This window comes from Eretmochelys imbricata, chromosome 22 (genome assembly GCF_965152235.1).
Source record: "Eretmochelys imbricata isolate rEreImb1 chromosome 22, rEreImb1.hap1, whole genome shotgun sequence".
Classification (NCBI taxonomy): domain Eukaryota; kingdom Metazoa; phylum Chordata; order Testudines; family Cheloniidae; genus Eretmochelys; species Eretmochelys imbricata.
In genome coordinates this window covers 1,059,108-1,085,505 of record NC_135593.1, presented here as the reverse complement: position 1 = coordinate 1,085,505, position 26,398 = coordinate 1,059,108, and the positions used below count along the sequence as shown (strand labels likewise).

At 51.5% G+C, this 26,398-nt stretch overlaps 4 non-coding genes across 4 annotated transcripts; 2 read left to right on the top strand and 2 right to left on the bottom strand.

Moving 5' to 3' along the window:
- Positions 1-2,626: 2,626 nt before the first annotated feature.
- On the bottom strand, positions 2,627-2,699 carry TRNAF-GAA (transfer RNA phenylalanine (anticodon GAA)). The gene has a single exon. It is a non-coding gene; the product is annotated as a tRNA-Phe (tRNA).
- A 10,420-nt stretch (positions 2,700-13,119) lies between these two features.
- TRNAI-UAU (transfer RNA isoleucine (anticodon UAU)) lies at positions 13,120-13,213 on the top strand. The gene is made up of 2 exons: positions 13,120-13,157; positions 13,178-13,213. It is a non-coding gene; the product is annotated as a tRNA-Ile (tRNA).
- Positions 13,214-15,854: 2,641 nt separating this feature from the next.
- TRNAS-AGA (transfer RNA serine (anticodon AGA)) lies at positions 15,855-15,936 on the bottom strand. The gene has a single exon. It is a non-coding gene; the product is annotated as a tRNA-Ser (tRNA).
- Positions 15,937-24,665: 8,729 nt separating this feature from the next.
- Positions 24,666-24,738, top strand: TRNAF-GAA (transfer RNA phenylalanine (anticodon GAA)). The gene has a single exon. It is a non-coding gene; the product is annotated as a tRNA-Phe (tRNA).
- Positions 24,739-26,398: the final 1,660 nt, after the last annotated feature.

The window sequence follows — 26,398 nt, the reverse complement described above, 5'->3', positions numbered from 1 at the left end:
GGGCCAGTTTTGTTCAATATCTTCATAAATGATCTGGAGGATGGTGTGGATTGCACTCTCAGCAAATTTGCGGATGATACTAAACTGGGAGGAGTGGTAGATATGCTGGAGGGGAGGGATAGGATACAGAGGAACCTAGACAAATTGGAGGATTGGGCCAAAAGAAATCTGATGAGGTTCAGTAAGGATAAATGCAGGGTCCTGCACTTAGGACGGAAGAACCCAATGCACAGCTACAGACTAGGGACCGAATGGCTCGGCAGCAGTTCTGCGGAAAAGGACCTAGGGGTTACAGTGGACGAGAAGCTGGATATGAGTCAGCAGTGTGCCCTTGTTGCCAAGAAGGCCAATGGCATTTTGGGCTGTATAAGTAGGGGCATAGCGAGCAGATCGAGGGACGTGATCGTTCCCCTCTATTCGACATTGGTGAGGCCTCATCTGTAATACTGTGTCCAGTTTTGGGCCCCACACTACAAGAAGGATGTGGATAAATTGGAAAGAGTCCAGCGAAGGGCAACAAAAATGATTAGGGGTCTGGAACACATGACTTCTGAGGAGAGGCTGAGGGAACTGGGATTGTTTAGCCTGCAGAAGAGAAGAATGAGGGGGGATTTGATAGCTGCTTTCAACGACCTGAGAGGTGGTTCCAGAGAGGATGGTTCTAGACTGTTCTCAGTGGTGGAAGAGGACAGGACAAGGAGTAATGGTCTCAAGTTGCAGTGGGGAGGTTTAGATTGGATATTAGGAAAAACTTTTTCACTAGGAGGGTGGTGAAACACTGGAATGCGTTACCTAGGGAGGTGGTAGAATCTCCTTCCTTAGCAGTTTTTAAGGTCAGGGTTGACAAAGCCCTGGCTGGGATGATTTAATTGGGGATTGGTCCTGCTTTGAGCAGGGGGTTGGACTAGATACCTCCTGAGGGCCCTTCCAACCCTGATCTTCTATGATTCTATGATTCTAGGGGGGAGTTTGGGGAGTGGGGTCTGAGGGATCCCCTGGATGGAGGGCGGGGGTGGGGTGGATGGGGGGATGGAGGTGCCCATGTGGGGGCTGGAGGAGTGTCAGGGGCCAATGCTGCGGAGGGTGTGGGAGGGACTATCGGAGGTGTTGGGGAGGGTGGGCTGAGGGAGCACATGGGTCGGGGAGGGATCAGGGGGCGCAGACTCGGACCGGGGCAGGGTGGGGTCGGGGCTGGGCTGCTTGTGGCTCGCGCGCGACACGTGGCTGAGGACTGGAGAGAGGCACGCTCCTCCCACGTCACCCTCCGCCCCCCCCTTGGGGGCCTCTGACCTTCTCCTAATGGCATCCTGAGAGCAGCACTCACTTCCTGTGTCCGCAACTTCCGGACATGTCACATGTCCTGTGAGCCCCCTTGTCTCCATTCTTCCAGGGCTAGTCCGCACCAAGTGAACAGAGCCATTTACAACCAATTGTCCCAGTCAGTGGGAGCCATCAAGCTTCCAAACCATCATCAACAGCCCACACTTTCCATAATTACAACAGGACTTCAGATTCATACTTCATATTTCTAGCTTCAGACACAGGAATGACACGTGTACAAGAATGATACAGATAGGATGACCACACTCAGGAGATGATAAGCCTTGTAATGAGACCTTACCAGAGGCTTTTTTGCATAAAGCATAATCCAGTTACACCATATTCACACTTATAAGCATATTTCCATAAAACATATAGATTGCAGAGGTGTGGAGGGAGCCCAGGGCTGAGATAGCAGGTCATGCGGGTCGGGAATGAGGGGCACCAGCAGAGCAGCAAGTGGGGAGCTCAGGGCTGGGAGAGCAGGGGCTGCAGGCAGAGGTGGATTTACAATGAAACTCACAGTTCCCTGTCTCATTATTAAGGATCCGTGACCATCAGGGAGGTTGTGGAAGTGACGGATTCTGTGACTTCCTGTGACCTCCATGACTTCTGCAGCGGCCAGTGTGGCTGACTCCAGGGCCGCCCAAGCAGCTAGCCCCAGGGATCACCAGAGCAGCGGCCAATGCAGCTGGCCCTGGGGATCATTTGAGCAGTGGTCCTGGGGGCAGTGAGAATAGCCGCAGCTCAGTGGCTCCCGGCAGCTGTCCTGGGGGCAGTGGGAGCAGCTGCTCAGTCCCTGGGGCTCCCCCCCTGCGGTGGCAGCCTACCCCAGGGCTTCTCCCCTGGTAGCTGGTGCTATGGGCGACCCAGACTCCCTCCCCCCACAGCTGGTGCTGCAGACTCCCAGGGATCCCCTCCCTGCAAGATTCAATGAGAGGTATCTATGGTTTAAATCATGGACAGGTCACGGGCAATGATTTTTTGTTTCTTGCCTGTGATCTGCTCATGACTTTTATGAAAAATACCTGTGATTAAATCATTGCCTTACTCATTGTCAATGAAATAAATTGAAACACTTCCACCTGCAAGTGGATTTAGCCCAGGACCCTCAGTGTCAGCAGCTGTTACACCCCCCACTGAGCTCCCTGTCAGGTGTCCCAGTGCTGGAAGCCTCCTGTTTACACCCTAAGATAGCGTTTTTGCACCGGGGGGCTGATATTTTGGACTGGACACTGTAGCAGGGAAAGGTGCTGCTGTGCTCCAGAAAACAAGCCACCCCTCCACAAAGAGGGATGAAAGGACCTGCCAAAGCCCGGGATTGAACCAGGGACCTTTAGATCTTCAGTCTAACGCTCTCCCAACTGAGCTACTTCGGCAGCTGCATAGCACTCCTTTCACCTGCTGCTGCTCTGTCCGGGATGTTTTTGTCAGCCTTGGCACATAAAAAGGACGCTGTTGTGAAAGGCCCATGAAGGCAAGACTTGCTTTTGCCTGCCTTGCTCAGCTTGACTTGCTTCCTCACCCCATTCCTCCCTTAGTTCTTAGGTTGACCTGGTGGCCGAAGCAGACTGGGGGCCAGTCGCCCATGGAGGAAGTTGAGCTTGACCCTGAGCAAGACTAGACCCTGGTGGTGAGAGTCTGGCCACCACTTGCCACCCCACCCTGTTGTCCTGGCTTCCACTACTGGACGTCATTTAGGGAGGGAAGTGGGGCTTCTTCCTCCCCTCCCCGATTATCATACCGCAGAGGAGTGTGAAAAGGCAAACGAATGGCTGCTCCACACTGCCACTGGAGGAACCCGATGCCCTTAGCTGCTGGCTGACAGGCCTGTCCCCGAGGAGTGGGAACAGCAGCTGCTGCCTCCCCCTCGGCTCCAGGCTGCATTTCCCGTCTCCTAAGGGCCAGGCTCTCTGCCATGGAAACAGCTGCCACTGCTCTCCATGGGTCTGTGTTCCACACAACAACGTACAAACCTGCTCCCAACTGAAGCGGGGTCAGAGGGTGACAGGGCTGGTGACACAAACACTTCAGACTATGAACCCTAGGGCCCTTTCTTTCTTTAACCCAGGACGTGCCAGTCAACTGCTAACCAGGGTGTTGTCTTCATCTTGAAATACCTCTCAGGACATCTGACAAAGGAAGGGAAATCCCCTCCCACCAATGGCTCCCTGTGAAGGAGTTGTACCATACCTGCCCCTGGAGACTGGCTGTTTTTATACTCTTGGAGCTTTTTCTTTTCAGACCCATCCTGATCCCAGTCTAGGGGCCAACCTCCGCAGTTCAGAGTTGAGAATTTACTGCCATCACCTTCGTATGGCACTTTCTAGGTGAATGAGAGAAAGTCAGTGGGGGAAGTGACATGGCTCATGAACACTGATGCTGTGGGTGAGGCCTGGACTCACAACCCCAGCAGTGCTTCCCCCCTGCCCTTGCCAGTTGCACCCCTGTAGGTGCTGCTGAAACAAACCTGGGAAGTGGGCAGTTACCTGAGTCTGTGGTTATCAACTTTGGCTGGTAGCTGAAAGGCTGATGATCCAACCCACCTGAAGATGGCATAGGCGCTGACTTCTGCTGGCGCCAGTGGGTGCTCGACCCCCCTCTGTCCCTGGCCATGCCCCGATTCCCCCCTGGCTCAACCCCTGTCACTGCAGGAGGGGAAGGTCATGCCAGGAATCCTGGTTCTCAGGCTCCCTGATGGGACTGCCCTGGGATGGGGGGTGCCGTGGCCGGATCCATTAGGTAACCAGACTGAACCAACTCATACCCTTGGCATGCTGCCCACTGCAACGATGGGGCTTTTTAACACACACATCCTGGCCTGGGGTGGGATCCGGCTGCCACAGCTGGTATCTATGCCCCAAGCACTGGTCGTCACGCAGAAGTCGTTGGTTTCCCTGATGAACGCTTGGTAGGGGGAAGGCGGCAGCCCAGCTGGCTGGAGAAGAGGGATCCATTCTGCCCCCCGAAGAGAGAGGGAAAAGGTCCATCTGACTGTCCAGGTAGCAGCACAGCGAGGATCCCTCTGGCCTCCCCCAGCCACGTCCATCCAGCCTCTCCACAGGAAGGAGGCACCCAGCTCTCGGCAGCCCCAGCTTTCGCTCCTGAGCTCTCCCGGCAGACATGCAGCAAGCACAGTTAGGGTGACCAGCTCACAAGAGTGAAATATCAGGACACATTGGGCGACCGGATCGGGAGGGACAGAGACAGACATAGGTGCACAGCCCCGACAGGAGCCAGAGCACACCATGGGGCGGCTTCCGTCCCGGGAACCATCTGGCAGGCTGTTCCCTCTGGCACCAAGGGTCACGGGTCAGGTCAGGTGGGGTCGGGTGGGGGGGCGGAGGGCTCTCTGCCCACTCCCGGCCCCTGCATGCCCCGCCACTGCAGCACACGGCACTCCTGCCGGCGGGCGGGCACCGAGAGCTGCCCCAGGAAGCAGTGAGCAACGGCGCCATGACTGCGGTCCGGACGGTCCCGATAGTGGGACAAAGGGCGTCCCAACCCATGTAGGGTTACCCTATATGCACGGGGGGCACGGCGCACACATGGGCCCGAGAGAACTAACCGACGGACTCCTGGGAGAGACGGCCTGGCCAGCCTCCCCAAAGGAGCATTGCAGCTCTGAACAGGGGTTTCCTGGCAAAACCGGCTTTGGCTCCAGGCTGGAAATGGGGACAATGGCTGGTGCTGGTGATGCAAGTGAAGCCGACACACACACTGTGTCTCCCTCACAGGTCCAAACCCGCCCGCAGCCCACAGGGCAGCCCCTGCTTCCGGCGCTCCAGTCCTTAGAGCAGTCGGAGGTGAGCCGAGAGTGGGAGCCTGCCTAGCAGCCTGGCAGCTGCCTATTTGGGTTCAGCTGGAAGCCCGACAAGCTGGGATCCCCAGAGGCCTCAGCCGGAGATACAGCTATGGCAGAGATGGGGTGGGGCCCCCAATTCCTCCCCCTCCCCATATGAACTCTGCTGGAGGGACAGGCCCGGCAGTGCGCATGCCGCACCCTTGATTGGGGCAGTGGAAGTGGATTTAGCCCACGTCAGTCGGACCCATCAACATTTTTCTGTAGAAGCTATTTTTGATGGAAAAGTTCGTTTTCCGTTAAATGCTTTCCACACAAACGTTCGGTTTTTACAGAAAAAAATGGAAAGCCCCAAATTGAAAACTTTCCACCCAAAACCTTTTGGGTTTGCAATGAAAATGTTCAGTGTGACAACCAAAAGTCACCGTTTGCCCTGGAAACACATCACTGTCGTACCCGCTCCACACGGCAGGGGAAGAGGTGGCCCAGCAAGACCAGTGGCTCCCAAGTGACCTCGTTCCAGGCTCCGCACAAAGGGGACTGGCTGCTTGGGCCCCAGGTGGGAATCCCCTCTCTTTAGACCAATGCAAAGTGGGCAGGGGGCAGCTCTGGGCCTCTTCTCACCCATGGCATAGAGTTGCCTTGGTGGAAAATAAAAAGTGCTGTTGGCCTGGAGCAGGAAGGTAACAAGAGAGGCAGAGTCTCTAGGAGAGAAAAGTTCTCCAGCCGCGTATTGCCCGGCACGCTTTGGCCAGCCTCCTAGGTAGGGTCTGCTCCTTGAGCTGCACTGGATAGAATTTATTTAGCGTGTGCAACTGGATATATAATGAGCCAACTTCAAAGCACTCCCCCCACCCCCCTTGCAGGCACAGCATGCTGCTGTCAGTTCCTGCGCTGCAATGCTCCTGTTGGAAGCAAACCATCTTCTCCATGCCTGCGCACAACAATTCCTCTCTACTGCCAATTCTGCCAGGTCTGGGCAGGTAGCACAGGCCTCCCAGGCTGCTGGAGAGTTCAGGCAGCTCATGGTTGCACATGGTTGTATGTAAGACTGAACAGTCCCCTGGGGTCCCTAGAATGGGCTGCAACAGCACACGGCGTAACTTCGGGGACTCTCAGCAAAAGGGGCTAAGAACCATGCTGTTGTCCTTGTAGGACTCACAAGAGATTCTTTCCATACATGGTATTTTGCAAGTTCCCCCTGGCGTGACCAAATCTGCATTTGGAGTTTGAAATGAAGGAATCAAAGCAGAACTCCCAAGCCTGGAAGTCTGGCTCTACACCAGGCAGAAACGTTCCTCAGCCGGGTTTTTTTAGTTTCTGACCTCTTTGCCTATGTGCAGCAAGTGGATGGACAAGCAGACCCCCGGGGCTCCCAGCATCATGACTGGAGAAGTGAAGAGGATTGTCCCAGTGGGCTTTGAAGACTTCAAAAAAGCTGGGATCATCTGTTCTACTCAAAAGCCTTTCTATTGGCAGTGCCTAGCTGGGGGGTCACATCACGGACAGAACCTGCTCTCGGGAAAGTAACAGTGACTCCAAAGCGACAGGGGCTCCTCTTGGGGTATCATTTATTCAAAGAGACCAACATCCTACGGGCCTGGCTATGCTATGGGTGCGACAACAACACAGCGACATATCGCAGCATCTGTAGCGCTGGAGTGTAGACACTTCCTGCATTGAGAGATGGGGGTTACCGCGATGGTGGGAATCCACTTCTCCAAGTGGCGGTAGCTAGGTTGATAGAAGAATTCTGCTGTCACCCCTCACCATGTCTACACCAGGGGCTAGGTCGGCTTAGCTACGGCGCTCAGGTGGGTGAATTCCCCCCGCCCCGCCCCCCCAAGACATAGCTAGGTCAATCTAAATGTTAAGTGTAGACCAGCCCTAAAACAGACAAATAAATGCACATGGCCATAAAACAATCAGATTAGATAGATAGATAGATAGATAGATAGATAGATAGATGAGTGAGTTTTGGTTTGCTCACATCTAATTTTCAGTTGCTGATCTCTGGGGTCCAGAGGCACCATTTCTTTCATGCTCCATGTGTTTTAAGATACAGCTTCAATGTCTTTCTTTCATTTTTATAACTAGGGGGATGCCATTTGAGGGCTATGAAATGTTCCCCACTTCAGCTTGGAAATTGTGAATACTTTGCCGGACACTTTAGTTCTGAGGTAACTAAATATTAATACAATAATGTTACATGATTAAACATTTAATTCTTTCCCCCCAATATTTCTACCCATATAGATGCCCGTATAGCTGCTACACTTTGTCCTGCTTTCCCTCCAGCTGCATAACTCCTTCTAATGGAGGAAATTGGGTATCCAGAAAATGAACACAGTGGCCACTTGTGAAAATTTTGGTTTACATGACTTGCCAAACGTAACACAAGAACTCTGGGGCAGACGCAGGGAGAAAATCCACTTTACCAGGGCAGCATTCATCTGTCTAAACCATGGGACCAGCCTTTCTCCTTCTGAAATTCTCTGCCTCCTTCACTGCGCACTTTCCAACTTCCGCAGCACATGAGGCTGGGGTCCTACAGCCGACAGCCTCCTTCAGTCCACAGCTTGATTTGTCCCCGCAGCACTAGCCATTCTGTGCACTGGATGAGGCCGGGATCCCGTGGGAAAGTGTGTGACCGTGCAACTAACGCATATGCTTCCTGGCAGGTGCCATCCACAGATGCTCCTTACAACCTGCCTGAGCAGCGTCTACTCAGCCTGAGTTGCGAGCGGGTGTACAAGGCACCAGCCATGCTTTCAATCTGTTTTATGCACGTTTAAAAGAAGACAGGTGCCCACACGGATGGCCACATTTTAGCAGTGTCAGGCGAAGGACTGAATGTCTCTTTCACCCCCACAGGTGACCCTCCAAGTTCAGTTCTGGTGAAGAGCCAGAGGCCCTGGGACTTGGTGCCCCAGCTGATGGCAGGACCCAAAGCTCCCAGCAGAGAGGGGAGCTTTTGGTGACCCGAACCTCCATCTTTTTGAGCCTGTTGGCTCTGTAGCTGCTTCGGCACTCAGGGGTGGTTTGCCAAATTCTGCCGTGGAATCAGTTGGCCTCGGTATCATTTGCTGCACTGCCCCCTGCTCAGAACTGCTCTCTTCAGCCCTGGTGAGAGGGACTGCGTCTAGTCGTTTCATTCCACCCCAACACAGGGAAATAAACTCCCCCTTTCCCCCGGGGCCTTAGGCCAACCCCTGTCACTGGCTACATGTGAAACAAGAGCTGATGGAGATTATTCAAAATATTTCATGTTGCCAGGTGTTGTAAAGCATGAGAAAAATCTTTGCCACCACCTGGCATATCTCTCATTACCATGGAATTTGGCTTCTACAGGAGACAGGTATAAAAGCTGGGATTGATCACGCGTGGCACAGAATGCCTGCTTTCCTCCTTTCATGTACGCAGGGAACCCCAAACAGTCCAGCATGGCTGACCTGCCACATCCGAGCCAAGGGATAGCAGGGGAATCTCACTGGCCCACTTTGGAGTAGCCCCGGTATTAGAGAGTTGGAATCACAACTGGTTTAGAAATCGAACCATGCACTGATGTACCATTCTGGTTGTCAGGGGCTCCCAGGATCACATGGGAATGGGCGATGTAAATAGAAGAAAAGTGAACGAGTGCTGGTGTAAGGAAATCTGCAGGAGCCTCTGGGAGTTCACTGTCCACATCCAGAGGGACTTTGGATCCATTTAGCCAAATTGCCTTTGAAAATCTCAGCCTAGATCATCAACACTTTAAGCATAGCAGTCTTAGAATCATAGAATCATAGAATATCAGGGTTGGAAGGGACCTCAGGAGGTCATCTAGTCCAACCCGCTGCTCGAAGCAGAACCAATCCCCAACTAAATCATCCCAGCCAGGGCTTTGTCAAGCCTGACCTTAAAAACTTCGAGAGAAGGAGATTCCACCACCTCCCTAGGTAACGCATTCCAGTGTTTCACCACCCTCCTAGTGAAAAAGTTTTTCCTAATATCCAACCTAAACCTCCCCCACAGCAACTTGAGACCATTACTCCTTGTTCTGTCATCTGCTACCACTGGGAACAGTATAGATCCATCCTCTTTGGAACCCCCCTTCAGGTAGCTGAAAGCAGCTATCAAATCCCCCCTCATTCTTCTCTTCTGCAGACTAAACAATCCCAGTTCCCTCAGCCTCTCCTCATAACTCATGTGTTCCAGTCCCCTAATAATTTTTGTTGTCCTCCGCTGGACTCCTTCCAATTTTTCCACATCCTTCTTGTAGTGTGGGGCCCAAAACTGGACACAGTGCTCCAGATGAGGCCTCACCAATGTCGAATAGAGGGGAATGATCACGTCCCTCAATCTGCTGGCAATGCCCCTACTTATACATCCCAAAATGCCATTGGCCTTCTTGGCAACAAGGGCACACTGTTGACTCATATCCAGCTTCTCGTCCACTGTAACCCCTCGGTCCTTTTCTGCAGAACTGCTGCCTAGCCACTCGGTCCCTAGTCTGTAGCGGTGCGTGGGATTCTTCCATCCTAAGTGCAGGACCCTGCACTTATCCTTATTGAACCTCATCAGATTTCTTTTGGCCCAATCCTCCAATTTGTCTAGGGCCCTCTGTATACTATCCCTACCCTAGAGGGTATCTACCTCTCCTCCCAGTTTAGTGTCATCTGCAAACTTGCTAAAGGTGCAATCCACACCATCCTCCAGATCATTTATGAAGATATTGAACAAAACTGGCCCCAGGACCGACTCTTGGGGCACTCCACTTGATACCGGCTGCCAACTAGACATGGAGCCATTGATCACTACTCGTTGAGCCCGTCAATCTAGCCAACTTTCTATCCACCTTATCGTCCATTCATCCATCCCATACTTCTTTCACTTGCTGGCAAGAATACTGTGGGAGACCGTGTCAAAAGCTTTGCTCAAGGAACAACACGTCCACTGCTTTCTCCTCATCCTCAGAGCCAGTTATCTCGTCATAGAAGGCAATTAGATGAGTCAGGCATGACTTGCCCTTGGTGAATCCATGCTGACTGTTCCTGATCACTTTCCTCTCCTCTAAGTGCTTCAGAATTGATTCCTTGAGGACCTGCTCCATGATTTTTCCAGGGACTGAGGTGAGGCTGACTGGCCTGTAGTTCCCAGGATCCTCCTTCTTCCCTTTTTTAAAGATGGGCACTACATTCACCTTTTTCTAGTTGTCTGGGACTTCCCCCGATCACCATGAGTTTTCAAAAATAATGGCCAATGGCTCTGCAATCATATCCGCAAAATCCTTTAGCACTCTCGGATGCAGCGCATCCGGCCCCATGGACTTGTGCTCGTCCAGCTTTTCTAAATAGTCCCGAACCACGTCTGTCTTCACAGGGGTCCGGTGACCTCCTCTCCATGCTGTGCTGCCCAGTGCAGTAGTCTGGGAGCTGACCTTGTTCGTGAAGACAGAGGCAAAAAAAGCATTGAGTACATTCGCTTTTTCCACATCCTCTGTCACTAGGTTGCCTCCCTCATTCAGTAAGGAGCCCACAATTTCCTTGACTTTCTTCTTGTTGCTAACATACCTGAAGAAACCCTTCTTGTTACTCTTAACATCTCTTGCTAGCTGCAACTCCAGGTGTGATATGGCCTTCCTGATTTCACTCCTGCATGCCCGAGCAATATCTTTATACTCTTCCCAGGTCATTTGTCCAATCTTTCACTTCTTATAAGATTCTTTTCTGAGTTTAAGATCAGCAAGGATTTCACTGTTAAGCCAAGCTGGTCGCTTGCCATATTTACTATTCTTTCTGCACATCGGGATGATTTGTCCCTGTAACCTCCATAAGGATTCTTTAAAATACAGCCAACTCTCCTGGACTCCTTTCCCCCTCATGTTATTCTCCCAGGGGATCCTGCCCATCAGTTCCCTGAGGGAGTCAAAGTCTGCTTTTCTGAAGTCCAGGGTCCGTATTCTGCTTCTCTCCTTTCTTCCCTGTGTCAGGATCCTGAACTTGACCATCTCTTGGTCACTGCCTCCCAGGTTCCCATCCACCTTTGCTTTCCCTACTAATTCTTCCTGGTTTGTGAGCAGCAGGTCAAGAAGAGCTCTGCCCCTAGTTGGTTCCTCCAACACTTGCACCAGGAAATTGTCCCCTACACTTTCCAAAAACTTCCTGGATTGTCTGTGCACTGCTGTATTGCTCTCCCAGCAGATATCAGGGTGATTGAAGTCTCCCATGAGAACCAGGGCCTGCGATCTAGTAACTTCCGTGAGTTGCCCGAAGAAAGCCTCATCCGCCTCATCCCCCTGGTCTGATGGTCTATAGCAGACTCCCGCCACCACATCACCCTTGGTTGCTCACACATCTAAACTTAATCCAGAGACTCTCAGATTTTTCTGCAGTTTCATACTTGAGCTCTGAGCAGTCATACTGCTCCCTTACATACAGTGCAACTCCCCCACCTTTTCTGCCCTGCCTGTCCTTCCTCAACAGTTTATATCCATCCATGACAGTACTCCAGTCATGTGAGTTATCCCACCAAGTCTCTGTTATTCCAATCACATCCTAATTCCTTGATGGTGCCAGGTCTTCCAGTTCTCCCTGCTTCTTTCCCAGGCTTCTTGCATTTGTGTATAGGCACTTGAGATAACTCGCTGATCATCCCTCTTTCTCAGTATGAGGCAGGAGCCCTCCCCTCTCGTGCGCTCCTGCTTATGCTTCCTCCCGGTATCCCACTTCCCCACTTACCTCAGGGCTTTGGTCTCCTTCCCCTGGTGAACCTAGTTTAAAGCCCTCCTCACTAGGTTAGCCAGCCTGCTCGTGAAGACGTTCTTTCCTCATCTGGCTCTTAATCTGAAGGCTGAAGTTACAATTCCCTGTTTGGGTGCTTGGGGCTCCTCTTCAACACTACAGCACACAATCCGCTTAAGCCCCCACCCAGTAATCTGGGGAAACTAACCAGGGCCACTGGCTGCCTCTAAGAGGCAATACTTTCCCCACTCACCAGCACTGAGTGGAGAAAAGAAACTTTAATAAAAAGGAGGAAAATCACCTTGTCTTAACTTTGGAAAACACCAGAATCAGGATTCATAACATGACACTGTGAGCAAAACACCCGCCCACAGTATGCTGGGCAGTGTCCTTTTGCCTCGGGCTCTGAAATCCAGAGACCAAAAGCTCTTTGGAAGTGCCCCTCCCTTCACTGCACCTCACTCCCAGCTGCTGTCCTGGGTCAATGAAAACCCAGAGATCACCTCTCATCTCCTGGGGGGAAAGCCCCTTTCTCCCTCCCCTGTCTGCCCACATTGCTGGTCACTTGCCGTTCCACCCTGTCACTGCTCTGCTGGCCACCCTCTCTCCTCTGGGATGTCTTGCGGTCCCACTAAGAGCGGTGCAGGCTCCCTAAAAGTAGCGGCCACCAGAACCCGAAGAGTAGCCCCATCCCTTCCTCTTGAAGCCACGCATCTGCATCACCCCTTCTCCCCGAGGTCCCACTCCTGCGCTGACTCTTCCCCCCAAGACCCCACCTCCCGATCACTGCTCTCCGCCCCCTCCCCACCCTCCCTCACCCTTACGGTCATTACAAAGTGGTAAGGCAGAGCCCTCCCATTTCTAAAAGTCCTGGGGCGTTGTGCCCCCCCGTTCACGCACCCCTGGGTCCCGGCGCTTCACACAGCTCTCACTGATCTCAGCTGTTAGCGAGGGAGCCTCATGGCTCGTGCAGACTCGGCAGTTTCCTGCCTGAGAGACTCTGTCCCAAAGCAGGACTAATGCTTAGACTTGGTTCTCGGGGATTTCAGATCTGTTGATCTGCAGCAAGACTCTCCATTGAGTCTTAATCAGCTCTGGTATCGCACAGAGAAGAACAAGAGGGTCAAATGGTGCCGGGAACCCTTCAGAAGAACCCACCCCACCAAGGACCAGCACTTGTCTCCTCCTGCTCTCAGCTCCACTGAGAAGTTTTGGGGGGTCACGCCTCGCCTTTCTCACCCTAGGGGCCTGGGAGAGCAGCCATAGCCAGGTGCCCCAGTGGCGCAATTGGTTAGCGCGCAGTACTTATAGGGCAGTGCTGAGAGGAGCTATGCTGAGGTTGTGAGTTCAAGCCTCACCTGGAGCACTGGTTTTCATTAACCAAATGGCTTCACCCACTTGTTTGTTTGGCCCTGTGGAGTGTAGAATGCCAGCCCGGGGGACACTGAGGATGGGGGAGGACTCAAAAATGCCCCCTTCAATTATTCCCTCCCCTCCAGAGTGCAGGTCAGAATCTACAATCCTTTCTCAGGGGGATAGCTCAGTGGTTTGAGCATTGGCCGGCTAAACCCAGGGTTGTGAGTTCAATCCTTGAGGGGCCATTTAGGGATCTGGGGCAAAAATTGGGGATTGGTCCTGCTTCAAGCAGGGGGTTGGACTAGATGACCTCCTGAGGTCCCTTCCAACCCTAACCTTCTATGATTCTCCCCCACCAGCCGCTGTGCCAGGATCCCTCAAGCAGAGCCTCGAGTCCTGTGGATCCTTGGCGCCTGGGAGGGAGAGAAGCAAGGTAGCCATTTTGTTAGAGGGCTTTCTCTTCCCCTGCCCTCTTCCCCAGTTCTTGTCACGCAAGCAGCAAGCAGCAAAAGACCAGAAGTCCGAAGTGCAGACAGTGTGATGTTTCCTGGGGTCAGTTTCCAAGGAAGCATATTCTGAAGCCCTTCACACCACTGGGGCTTATTTCTATACACCGATAGACTCTGTTCCCCAGTGTTCCCTTCCCAGCTCCGACACTGCAAAGCGTTTACCCCGCGTCCCCCTTCCCGGCTCCGACGCTGCAGAGCCTTGCCTGTGTCTCTCTTCCCTCTTCCCATTCCCCCACTTCGCAAACATGATTCCAGTTTCCACTTCCACTTCCTGTTTGACTCCAGATTATATGGTAATATTCTCAGCTATACCTTAACCAATCATTTTACTGAAATGTAATTAACCAATCCTAATATATTGTAACATAATTCTCTAACCAATTATATCCCACTACACTAATGAACTTACACATAGCAAAATTAATTATACAACAGTCAGAAACAATTAGAGAACCAGACAGATTGACAACAGAAAAGTGGAGGCCGTAAAGATAACATATATTGAAATGAGGGTTTCACAACCACAACCACTGAGAAGGGATTTCTTGCCAGACAGGAGGCTCTCTTAAGATCTGTTTCTGTATCTGGTGGTGATGGGCACTATCAGGACAGGATCGTCTTCCTAACCGCCCAATACCACCGTATTTCAATGGGACGGGTTGGGGATGTGAGGATGTGACCATTCGCTTCCCAGTTTATGGCTGCCCCTGCAGCTTAGACAAAGGCCTTAGCCTAAGAACCCAGCCTGAGACTCTCCTGGGGAGAGAAGGCCCGCACACAGGCAGACTGTGATTTTGATTCTTTGTTTTGTACCCCGTAACTAGCTAAGGATAAAAACACACAGTAAAAATACGCTGTGATAAAAAAAAGCCTGTACTCATAAAGTATAGGCTTTACAGGTGGGCCTGAATATCTCTGTTCTAACAAGGATCATTTGGGAAATTAGCCTTTGCAGACAAGGTTTGTCTCTGTTCCTATCTCACCTTCCGGTGTTATGCAGAGGGATCTTTGGCATATTTTTGCGAGCTTAATAACTATCTCCGAAACTTTATTTACTCAAACTTCAAAATTGGTGTCACCTGATTTTTGCATCACTCTGTGAAAAAACAGCGGACACGTGGGGCTTTCTACAGGGTGTCATGATGCTAAAGTTGGGGAATTCAGTCGCTGTACTCGTGTGTGGGGGGGTGTTTCTCCACAGCTGACTCAGAGCTTCCAGCCTCGGGCTGCCCCTGCCTCACTGCCAGGCACACCGGGCTGTTAGCTGCACCCACTGTCCTTGCCAGGGGTCCCTGCTGAACCCTGCGGGTGACTCTGCAGGTGGAGAAGGGGCTGTTTAGCGATGTAGAGCAGGTGCAGGAAGGAGCCGGGGTCACTATTCAAATTCTGAATTGCACAATTTTCCAAAGTTGGGAGTGTCCAAAACCAATTCTAACGGGAAGGCGAATGCAGAGCAGTTACACTGGAGGGGCCCAGACCTGCCGTGGGGGCACAGTGGAAATTAATAATGCGGAGATCATTTGTTAAATTAGTCTTCACTAGAAAGATTTGTCTCTTTTCTTATCTCACGCTTTGGTGTTATTTAGAGGAATCGGTACCTATTTTTACCATAGTAATTAAACCCTTAACTTTATTTAATCAAGCCAAAAACTTAGTGTCACTTATGTTTTTCTCTGTCCTAGCAGGAATAAATTAAATTTTGTGACTTTCTCAAAAGTGCAGAGAGCTTAAATTTGGGGAATTCAGTCTCCGTGTTTGTGAGCTGATGTTTTCCTCTCACAGTTCAGTGCCTGCATGGAAATCCTAAGGGGGATCTAAGTGCTGGTGTATGCTGGGCACTTAACTGGCAGAGCTCCATCTCTCAGGGTGTGAAAAATCCACACCCCCAAACCAATAGAGTTAAGCGGACCTGAGCCCTGGTTAGATAGAGCTAAATAGAAGGAAAAATTGTTCTGTCCCTGTAGCTGTCACAGGGATGGGAAAACCCCTCCAGTCGGTGTAGTGACTGTCTACCCAAGGCGCTAGAGAAGTGTCACAGCAACATTTTAAGTGTAGACAGCCAAAGAGACCAGCTCTGGCTCCAGTTCACACTGTGGATGCTCAGGCACTAAGACTACAGTAATAATAACAGCCCAGTGCTTCCGTAGTTGGCAGGATTTGAACCTGCGCGGGGCGACCCCAATGGATTTCTAGTCCATCGCCTTAACCACTCGGCCACAACTGCTGGACGTGCAGCTGGTCCACTACACTATGATTCAGTTCTCCCAGAATTGTCACTTCAAACTGTTTGCTCAGACCAGCTTCCCCAGCACACTCAAGTTCTGTGCATTAGTGTAAGCGTGTCCATGGCTGAACAGCGAGAATTCCTGCCCATTCCCCTTCCGGCTGGAGCACGATGAGAGTGTGTTTGTGTTAACGACATTGCTGTAGATCATTGTTCATTCCCCACGTTGACAAGCAGACAGTCCCTTTCCTATTCAAATCTCCAGCACATCATTCCAATAGCAGGGGTCGGGTTTTCTCTGGGGCATGGAAACTTTTCAGGGGGTTGGTGCGTGAACTCAGCCTTGCATTCCATCCTTGATGTTTCATGGACTAACAAGAGCAGCATAAAGAAAGATCCGAGCCAATGTCTCCCCTACAGGGACGCAGGTGGCCACTTCCCTCTCTCTGACCATTGCCATTGCAGGAGAGAAGGGTTCACTGGAATTGAGTGCCGTGGCTCAGACAAGAGACACAGGGAGGTTTTGCTGTTCATGGATCTGTGCAAAGGAAATTGTGTCTTTGTGTGAAATTGAGGTGGGAAATGAAACATCCACGTGGTGGCCCAATGCCTTACGGACTGTGGGTGAAGGGCTCAGGCTGACAAATGATTTAACTGGGGTTTGTTTCAATTCATTGCCCTGATTAAAAACTATGGCTAAAAGGGAGCCATTGCTGTTAGTACTGGTACCTGTGTAGGACACCCCAGTGAGTGTCAAGTCCATGGCCTTAACCAGGGGTAGTCGGTTCCTTTTATCAAGATCCAAATTTCTTGGTCAAGGTACAGTCAAGGTTTAGACTCCAAAGAAAACAATACACTGAGGTAATAAGAAGTATGTAAAAAGATTTTGCAGTCACTACGGGCATAGCTATGATGTGTCGTGTTTCACTCTTTATATCTGGGGCCACCGCCTTTCCCTTTAGCCTTGCGTTTGACCAAGGGTAAAACGAAACATCTCTTCAGATACCAGGGAGTGTTTGTGTTCATTCCTGTGAGCTACACAGGGGTTTGATGTTGCTACTTTCAATCCTCCGGCTCTGGCGGGATAAGGAACAATTCAGGCTGTCACTGAACTGAAGGCCGGAGATCATTTTTTGACCGGGAGAGGGACACCTCCTCTTAAAGGTGTTTGTCTGGCTGGCAGCCCTGGTTCCCAGGTCTCTCCTGAGGGAAGAAAGTTTCTATGCAAAATACCAAAACTTTTAAGGGAGAGGAGGGAAAGGTGATGGCCACACGATGGGGCCAGCATGAACCACAACGTGGTGTTTTCACGTGGGATGCCTCCGAACATTGACTGATCTCCACTCCCTTGGATTTGAAGATATGTTTACTTTTGGACTTGGGAAACTACAAGGCTGAAGCCATTATATCAAGGGTCTCAAACTCCCAGCCTCCGGGCCTTTTGCGGCCCGCAAACCTCCCTAATGTGGCCCTCAGGGCTTTAGCAGTTTTGGCACCAGGTCGCTCCCTTGGCCCCACCTGCTGCCCCCAGACACTCCCCCTGCCCCCCGACTCCAGGGGCCCGGGCAGCACAGCGGAGCTGAGCGGCGTCTTCCTGCTTGCTCCAGTGGCTGCTGGCCCCTCCCTGTGGCCCCAGGGCTGGGGGGGGGCTTTGCCTGCAAGAGCTGCCCCTCCCTGAGCGCCCCTGTGGCCAATCGGGCACTGTGGGTGTGGTGCGTATGTTCAACAGGGTGTGGAGGCTCCCCCCGGCCTTGGAGCCCCAGGTAATCACGGCACCTCCAACCCCCTCCCAGAGTCTGCATCCCCACCCCACATACCCCCCTCACATCCCCAACTCTCTCCCAGAGCCTGCATCACATCCCCAAGCCTCCAGATTCCCTCCCAGAGCCTGCACCCCCTTCCCACACACCTCCTCCCGACCCCAAACACCCTCCCAGAGCCTGCACCCCCAGCTCCTCCTCCTGAACCCCCACCCCTTGCCCCAGCCCAGAGCCTGCACCCAGGACCTGGACTGCATCCCAGAGCCTGCACCCCAGACCCCCCTCTCCCACCCAAACTCCCTCCGAGAGCCCAACCTCTCACCCCTTCTGCACCCAAACTCCCTCCCAGAGCACGCACCCCAATCCCCTACCCCAGACCTCTTCTCCCACACAAACTCCCTCCCAGAGCCTTAGGCAGGTGGGGGGGTGGAGTTTTTTGGGGGGTGGAGTTTTGGGGAGCGGGTTCTGGGCAGCATAAATGACATTATTGGCCCACTGGGAGAATTTGAGGATTTTCACTGGCCCTAAGGTAAAGTGAGTTTGAGACCCTGCTTTAAGGGATTGGAGCAATGCTGGGGAGATGGAAGGGCACAGAGCTGGGGAGCTGTGTGTGCTCCAAGGAAAGTTGTTGTTGTGCTCTGGTGACACAGGGCGGGTGTGGGGATTTTGTAAGCCGTGGGGTTTGTGTAGAGATAAAGTTCACTAACCCCCAGGTTCAAAGCCGTTCCTGCTCTGGGCTATACAGGGCAGTCTTTTTTGAGACTGTTGCTCACTGGTTGAATAGTTGCCTGCAGGGCAATGGGTTCCTAGTTCAAATCCAAGCACTTCCCTTTAAAAACTTTTTCAAATGAAAATTGATTTCTGGACCCTCTCCAGTGTGTTCAGGAGTCCGCTGAATGGGGATGCTTGAAATGAATGTAAACACTCAGCAGTTCCCCTTCTGAATGTAGAAAACCCAGCAGAGCAGTCCAGCAGCTGAAATCTGCTCCAGTCCTCGCGTCTCCAAGAGGGACACTCTGTATTTGGGGCATGTGCGACACCTCTGGGACGATGACAGGTGAAAAAATGCTGGATTCAATGGTCGGTGAGACCACAGGAGGGGAAGGTGAATGGCAGCACCGCACAGGGTCATAACATTCAGACCCGGGGCTTCACTGTATCTACTCCTGTGTTTGCCATCATTTATATCGTAAGAAACACACCCTTCCCCCTCCCCCACACACTGTCATTCCCAACCTTTTCCCCTGGAGCCCACCCGAACCCTACCCTACCCCTCTCCCACACACACACGGCATGGGACACAGCCTCTCCGTGACTCACCCAGGTCAGGACTTGCCTCTGGATCGCCCCAACAGGGGAGCAGAGAGCCTGAAGGGCCACAGGAGACAGATGAAGATCAGCCGGAATAGAAAAGTCTTCCCTTCGCTTCTTCAGAGTCTCGTTAACCTCACCCAAGAGAAGTTCCAGCACCGGGTGGGCTCAAAGCACCAACCTTCCCCTCAGCAGCGGAAGGTGGGAACCAGCTCGATCACACAGAAGGAGGCTCCCCACCTCTGCTGCTGCTGTCCTGCAGCCTTTCCTATGGATTTGTTTTAGTAATGCAACCCCCGCCAATCCATCCATCTATGAACTAAAGAGATAAGCCCCTAAATGTGGGCTCCAGTGGTGCAATGGGTTAGTGCACAGGACTTATAGAATGATGCTGCAGTCGTGAGTTCAAACCCCAGCTAGAGTACTGGTTTTCTGTAAGCAGATGGCTTCTGCCAATCATTTTGCCCTGCGGAAAATACAATTCCAGCCCAGCAGACACCGAGGTCCCTTCCTTTACCGAGTGCAGGGCAGATTCACACATCTACAAGGCTCCACTCTCCACCAGCCGCCTGTGTCAGGGGGGGTCAAGCAGAGCCCAGAGCGCTGCCCATCCTGTGATTCTTCACCCCCTGACTCCCCTTCAATCTTTGCTCCCCAAATCACCTGTGTGCACACCCTCCTGGCTGTGAGCCTCAAACCCTGCCTGACTTCTGTATGTTGGTAAGTTTTGTGTCTGTCGTGTTGATGTGCATGTGGGTCCTGGGTGATTTTTGTGACTGCCTTGCCCAGTTTTGTGTGCGTGTGTGTATGATTTTTGCATGCATATTGGTTTTTGCTTAGTATTCTTTTCGTGTGTGGATTTTGTGTTTTCTTGTTGTGTGCTTTTTCTGTGTTTTTTGGTGTGGATTTGTTCTTTGTATGTTTGAGTGGCTTTCCCTTATGTGTGTATGGCTTTGTGTGTGTGTGTGTGTGTGTGTGTGCGGTTTTTGTTTATGTCTGTGTGGGCCTGTGCACTGTGTGATTTTCTCTTTCTCTCTGTGTGTTTGTCTCTCTGTTTGTATCTTCATGTGTAAATTCACTGTAACTTTTCAAAATATCCACAGCTTTGCCAATTTTCACCAGGAATTTTTCTCCATCAACCAATTCTCACTTGTTCCCTACCACTTGGTGACCATTGCCCCAGGGCCCTGTCACTCTCAGGGTCCTGATTTCCCATTAACCCTTCCCCTTTCTATTGGGACTGGGAACTAACCAACCAAAAAACCCCACAAAGTTTTAGTAAAGGGCCAACAGTCCCCTTACACAAGCCATCCCCATGAGGCTCACTGATGGCCAGAGAAGGCAGCAGAAGCTGGTCCCATGGTGTAATAGTCAGCACTCAGAACTCTGAATCCTGCAATCTGAGTTCAAATCGCTGGGGGACCTTGTGGTAAATCCCTGGACCTCAAAGTCCTTGCCTTCCCTGTCTCTGGCTGTGCAAGAGTGAGTTGTTCACCTCCTACTGGGTGACTCCTGCCCTCTGGAGCTGGGACTTTGGGTGGGATGGCTGCTATGGGTTGGGGCTCTAGAACTGGCTACTGATGCCTGCAGTCCTGTGGTTTGACCTGGTGGTTGGGATTCTCGCCGCTTCACCTGACACCCAGAAGTTTGTACTTGCTGCCACACTTCTCCTCTTTCCCACATGGAGCCTGAAGAAAGGAGTGCCAGGGCCATGCTGTAGGCATATTATATACAGGCATATTTTTAATATTTGTAATTTGAAATAATTGTAATTCTACAGTATTGATTTGCAACTCTCCATAGCTGCTGAGAGTGTCCGTGTTAAAGCTTGCAAACTGTCAATTGACTCTAAGTACCTTGTAAGCCATTAATTAACTCTAAGCGATGCTTTGTAATTGACATGGACACCTTACAACACAAACCACTCAATTGACACTACTCTCTCTGAAAAAGGAAAGGAGGACCTGTGGCACCTTAGAGACTAACAAATTTATTTGAGCATAGGCTTTCGTGAGCTACAGCTCACTTCATCCGATTCAGTGAGCTGTAGCTCATGAAAGCTTATGCTCAAATAAATTGGTTAGTCTCTAGGGTGTCACAAGTCCTCCTGTTCTTTTTGCGGATTCAGACTAACACGGCTGCTACACTGGATACTCTCTCTGAGTTGACACTTTTGCTTGCTTGTAATTGAGATTGACCCTGTCAAGGTTCCTTCCCCACTCTGAATGCTAGGGTACAGATGTGGGGACCTGCATGAAAACATCCTAAGCTTACTTTTACCAGCTTATGTTAAAACTTGCCCAAGGTATAAACTGTTTTACCTTTTGCCCTTGGACTTTCGCTGCCACCACCAAACGCCTAACACCAGTTATTGGGAAAGAGTTCGTTTGGAAACGTCTTTCCCCCAAAATCCTCCCAAATCTTACCCCCTTTTTTCTGGGGAAGGTTTGATAAAAATCCTCACCAATTTGCATAGGTGACTACAGACCCAACCCTTGGATCTTAAGAACAATGAAAAAGCATTCAGTTTCTTAAAAGAAGAATTTTAATAGAAGAAAAAGTAAAAAGAATCACCTCTGTAAAATCAGGATGGTAAATACCTTACAAGGTAATTAAATTCAAAACATAGAGAATCCCTCTAGGCAAAATCTTAAGTTACAAAAAAGACACACTGACAGGAATAGTTATTCTATTCAGCACAGTTCTTTTCTCAGCCATTTAAAGAAATCATAATCTAACGCATATCTAGCTAGATTACTTACTAAAAGTTCTAAGACTCCATTCCTGTTCTGTCCCCGGCAAAAGCAGCATACAGACAGCCCCAGACCCTTTGTTTTTCTCCCTCCTCCCAGCTTTTGAAAGTCTCTTGTCTCCTCATTGGTCATTTTGGTCAGGTGCCAGCGAGGTTATCCTAGCTTCTTAACCCTTTACAGGTGAAAGGGTTTTTCCTCTGGCCAGGAGGGATTTTAAAGGGATTTACCCTACCCTTTATATTTATGACAACGCTTATGAACGCAAACCGCTCAATTGACTTGACTTGCTCAATTGGTTCTGCTCAATTGACTCTACTCTGTAAACTGATTCTTTGTAATGGAGATTGGCACTTTTTGTAACAACAATCGCGGAAAGCCCTTAACTGGCGCGGCTGGCATAGGACTAAATTCCAATAAAAATGGACTCTGCAAACTGAGAACTTTCAGTCTCCGGTTCTGCCACCACCCTCCAGGAGCATCGGAGGCGTATCTGACACAGACTTGGCTCCGTTCTCGTGTCCAGGCCACCTGGCCAGTGCTCTGTCATGGGCAACGTCTAGGCTGGTCACTATAACCTCTATGCAGAACTTGTATGACTCAATGTATGAATGTATCTGCAGATAAGTAAGGAATAAGTAATGACAGAGCTGTGTGTGTTTTCTATATTTTTATTATATTTACAATAAATGTGGCATTTTGCCTCGTCCCTTTTACAAGATCCTGTTGGTCTTATTTTATTAGTATAACACAGACGCCCTCCCCCAGCTCTCCCTGCACCCTGGGCTCACACTTGGGTGTCTTCCAAATCCTTGGCATTGTCCAGCATGTCTCCCTCCACAGAAGTCACCTGGCCTCATCTTAGACGCCATCTTCATATTGCTCTTCTCCATCCCAGAGCTCCTGCTCTGCTCCTCAGACCCATCTTCCTCAGCTCCGCAGGCAGAGGGGAAGGGGCACCGTGGGAATCACACACGCCCCATTCCAGACACCCCATCGCATCCACAGGGCTCCCAAACCAGGACACCAGGCCCCACCACGAGGGAGCAAAAAGCCTTTGTGAGCCCAGCACACACCAGACAGGAAAAGATTAACACCCACACCCAGCTGTGACGGTGCTGCCTGTGAGAGCCAGCTGAGGTCACTCAATCAGGGTGAATTGCAAACAGACCAGGGCAGACAAACCCCAAACACTGGTGGATATTCCAATAGTTAGATTTACCCAGCCAGCCCAAAACAGCTGCTATAGCACCTCCCTGGTTACTCAGACGTCCAAATAATGCAGTTCCCTTAAGGTGCCCAGCCTCAGGCCTCCATCCAGACACACATGTCAAGCATATGATGATCAATTCTGAAAATCTTCTTTCATCACACAAAAGAAAAGGTTCTCCTGACCCCAAAGGACCAAGCCCTAGACCCAGGTCAAATGAGAACTCAGATCTTTCCCCAAATACACACTTACAGTCAATTCTTATTAACTAATTAAAATTTATTAAAAAAGAAAAGAGAGAGAATTGGTTAAAAGATCAATATACAGACAGACTTGAGTTCAATCCTTGAGGTTCAGACACACAGCAGAGATGAGCTTGTAGTCGCTAAAAGTCCTTTTAGAAATAGTCCACAGGTTACAGTCCGATGTCCATATTCAGGATGACTCCAGTCAATGACTGGGGATCTCAATTCTTATGGCTCAGGGTTTCCCGCTCTTGAAACCCAAAGCAGGTCTGAGATGAAGAAGGATCATGTCCCAAGGTTTTTATACGTTTCCTGTCTGAGAAAACAATTGGCTTAACTTTCCTTCTTCCAAAGATCATGGCAATTAGCACAAGATAATTTATACATTAAACAGTTCAGATACAGGTGATCACAACCTTCAAAGAGACATAGACAATAATACTATGTCACTCAAGAGTCTTCCTAAATGTTAATATTCCTTTTTTGATCTTTGAATTAAAGCTCTGGCCCTAGACAAGACTTCTTTGCTTACATCACAAGACCTGAGCGGACATCTACACTTCTACCTCTAACAATGCAGACTTGCATTTCAAAGCTCTATTCAATTACATCTCTCCCTACCCAGTCTTTAAAGTTCGGGGGAGGAGGAGGTCGGGGGTGGGGTGCTGAGGATGGTGGGGAGAGGAGGAGGAAGTTGGGGGCGGGGTGCTGAGTATGATGGGGAAGAGGGAGGATGTCGGGGGTGGGGCACTGAGGATGGGGAGGGGTCTGGGGGCAGGGGGGTTGTGGGGTGCATGCTCCAGGAGGGGTTTTGGGGTGGGAGGGATTGGGGTGGGAGGGCAAGGCAGTTGGAGGTTCGGGGTCCAGTCGGGTGGCGCTTGGCTCAGGTAGCTCCTGGTTGGCAGCTCCGCTGGACTCAGGCTGGCCCCACACTCAGGGGGTGACTCCAGATTCACCCCAAGGCAGCTGATCCTAATCTGGGCAGAGGCCCCAACTCTGTGGGTGCTCTGGGGCTGGAGCACCAGGGGAAAGAAGAGGGGTGCTCAGCACCAACTGGGGTGACCAGCCATCAGGTGACCAAGGGAGCCCAGCTAGCCTAGGGGTGGTTGGGGCAGGGTGGTTTACGCGGGGAAGCCCCAACAGGAGACAGGGGAAGCCAGGACAACAGGGTGGGGTGGCAAGTGGTGGCCAGACTCTCGCCACCAGGGTCTAGTCTAGCTCAGGGTCAAGCTCAACTTCTTCCCTGTGTCACTGGCCCCCAGTCCACTTCTGCCACCACGTCAACCTGGGAACTAAGGCAGGAATGGGTTGAGGCAGCAAGTCAAGCTGAGCAAGGCAGGCAAAAGTGCATCTTGCCTTCATGGGCCTCTCACAACGACGTCCTTTTTGTGTGCCATGGCTAACAAAACATCCGTGACAGAGAAGCAGCAGGCCAAAGGGGAGCCATGCAGCTGCTGAAGTAGCTCAGTTGGGAGAGCATTAAACTGAAGATCTAAAGGTCCCTGGTTCAATCCTGGCCTTTGGCAGGGCTTTTTCTCCCTCTTTGGTGCAGAGGTGGCTTGTTTTCTGGAGCACAGCACCACTTTTACCTGCTACAGTGTCCAGTCCAAAATATCAGCCCCCCCCCGATGCAAAAATGCTATCTTAGGATGTAAACAGGAGGCTTCCAGCACTGGGACACCTGACAGAGAGCTCAGTGGGAGGTGTAACTGCTGCTGACTCTGAGGGTCCTGGGCTAAATCCACTTGCAGGTGGAAGTGTTTCAATTTATTTCACTGACAATGAGTAAGGTGATGATTTAATCACAGGTATTTTTCGTAAAGTCACCAGCAGCTCCCCGCCCCACCCCTGGCCCCAGCTCACCTCCGCCTCTGCCTCCTCCCCTGAACGCGCTGCCCCGCTCTGCTTCTCCGACCCCCCCACCCCGGCTTCCCTCGAATCAGCTGTTCACGCAGGAAGCCGGGGGGCCGAGAAGCAGGCGGCAGCTTCGCGTTCAGGCCCAGGGAGGTGGAGGTGAGCTGGGGTGGGGGGGCGCAAGGAGGGCCACCCACACCACAGCAGGTAACATGGGGGGGCGCGCAGGGGAACTGCTCCTCGCCCCAGCTCATCTCCGCCTCCCTGGGCCTCAGTGTGAAGCTGTGGCCTGCTTCTCAGCCTTCCCCGGCTTCCTGCCAAACAGCTGATTCATGGGGAGCTGGGGGGGGGCAGAGAAGCAGAGCGGGGCGGCGCATTCAGGGGCGGCGGTGGAGTGGAGGTGACCTGGGGGTGGGGCGGGGAGCTGCCGGTGGGTGCTCTGCACCCACCAAATTTTCCCCATGGGTGCTCCAGCCCTGGTGCACCCACCGAGTTGGCACCTAAGGCTCCACTTTTTATGTGATCAGTGGGGGGAGCGGCCGCTCCCCCTGTTTCCCCCCAGCTACGCTCCCCCACCCCTAGGAGCCAGAGAGACCTGGCGGATGCTTCCTGGGAGCTGCCCCAGGTAAGCCCTGCCGGAACTCCCCACCTCGCCCCCTGGCAGGTCCCTCTGGCTCTTAGGGGTGGGGTGGGCTCCCACTACAGTGGCCCACAAGACCCTCCTGCCTGGTTCTGGGGGCAAACAGAGGAGGGAGATGGATGGGGCAAGGTTCCCGGGGGCGCGTCAAGAAACACGGGGGGGTTGGATGGGGCAGGAGTCCTGGGGGGCAGGGGTGGGCAACGACCCCCTCATGGGGTGAGGAGGGAACCCGTTGTTAAGATTTTGGCAGCTTATCACTGGATACACCCCAAGACGGAAAAAGAAAAGGAGGACTTGTGGCACCTTAGAGACTAACCAATTTATTTGAGCATAAGCTTTCATGAGCTACAGCTGAAGTGAGCTGTAGCTCACGAAAGCTTATGCTCAAATAAATTGGTTAGTCTCTAAGGTGCCACAAGTACTCCTTTTCTTTTTGCGAATACAGACTAACATGGCTGCTACTCTGAAACCCCAAGACAGGTGGCTAATCCCCCACAGGATATTTCAAACCAGCAACAAAAGCAAACTTCTGTTTCACCACACTGGCTAACAAGAAGTTATGAAAGCAGTTTCCTCTGGCATTCCAGTTCTTGTATTACCACCGAAAACACTAGACTTAGAGATGGGTGGGCCTTTAAAACCAATCTCTTCAAATAAAAGGTTCTTCCGATCCCAAAGGACCAGCCACACAC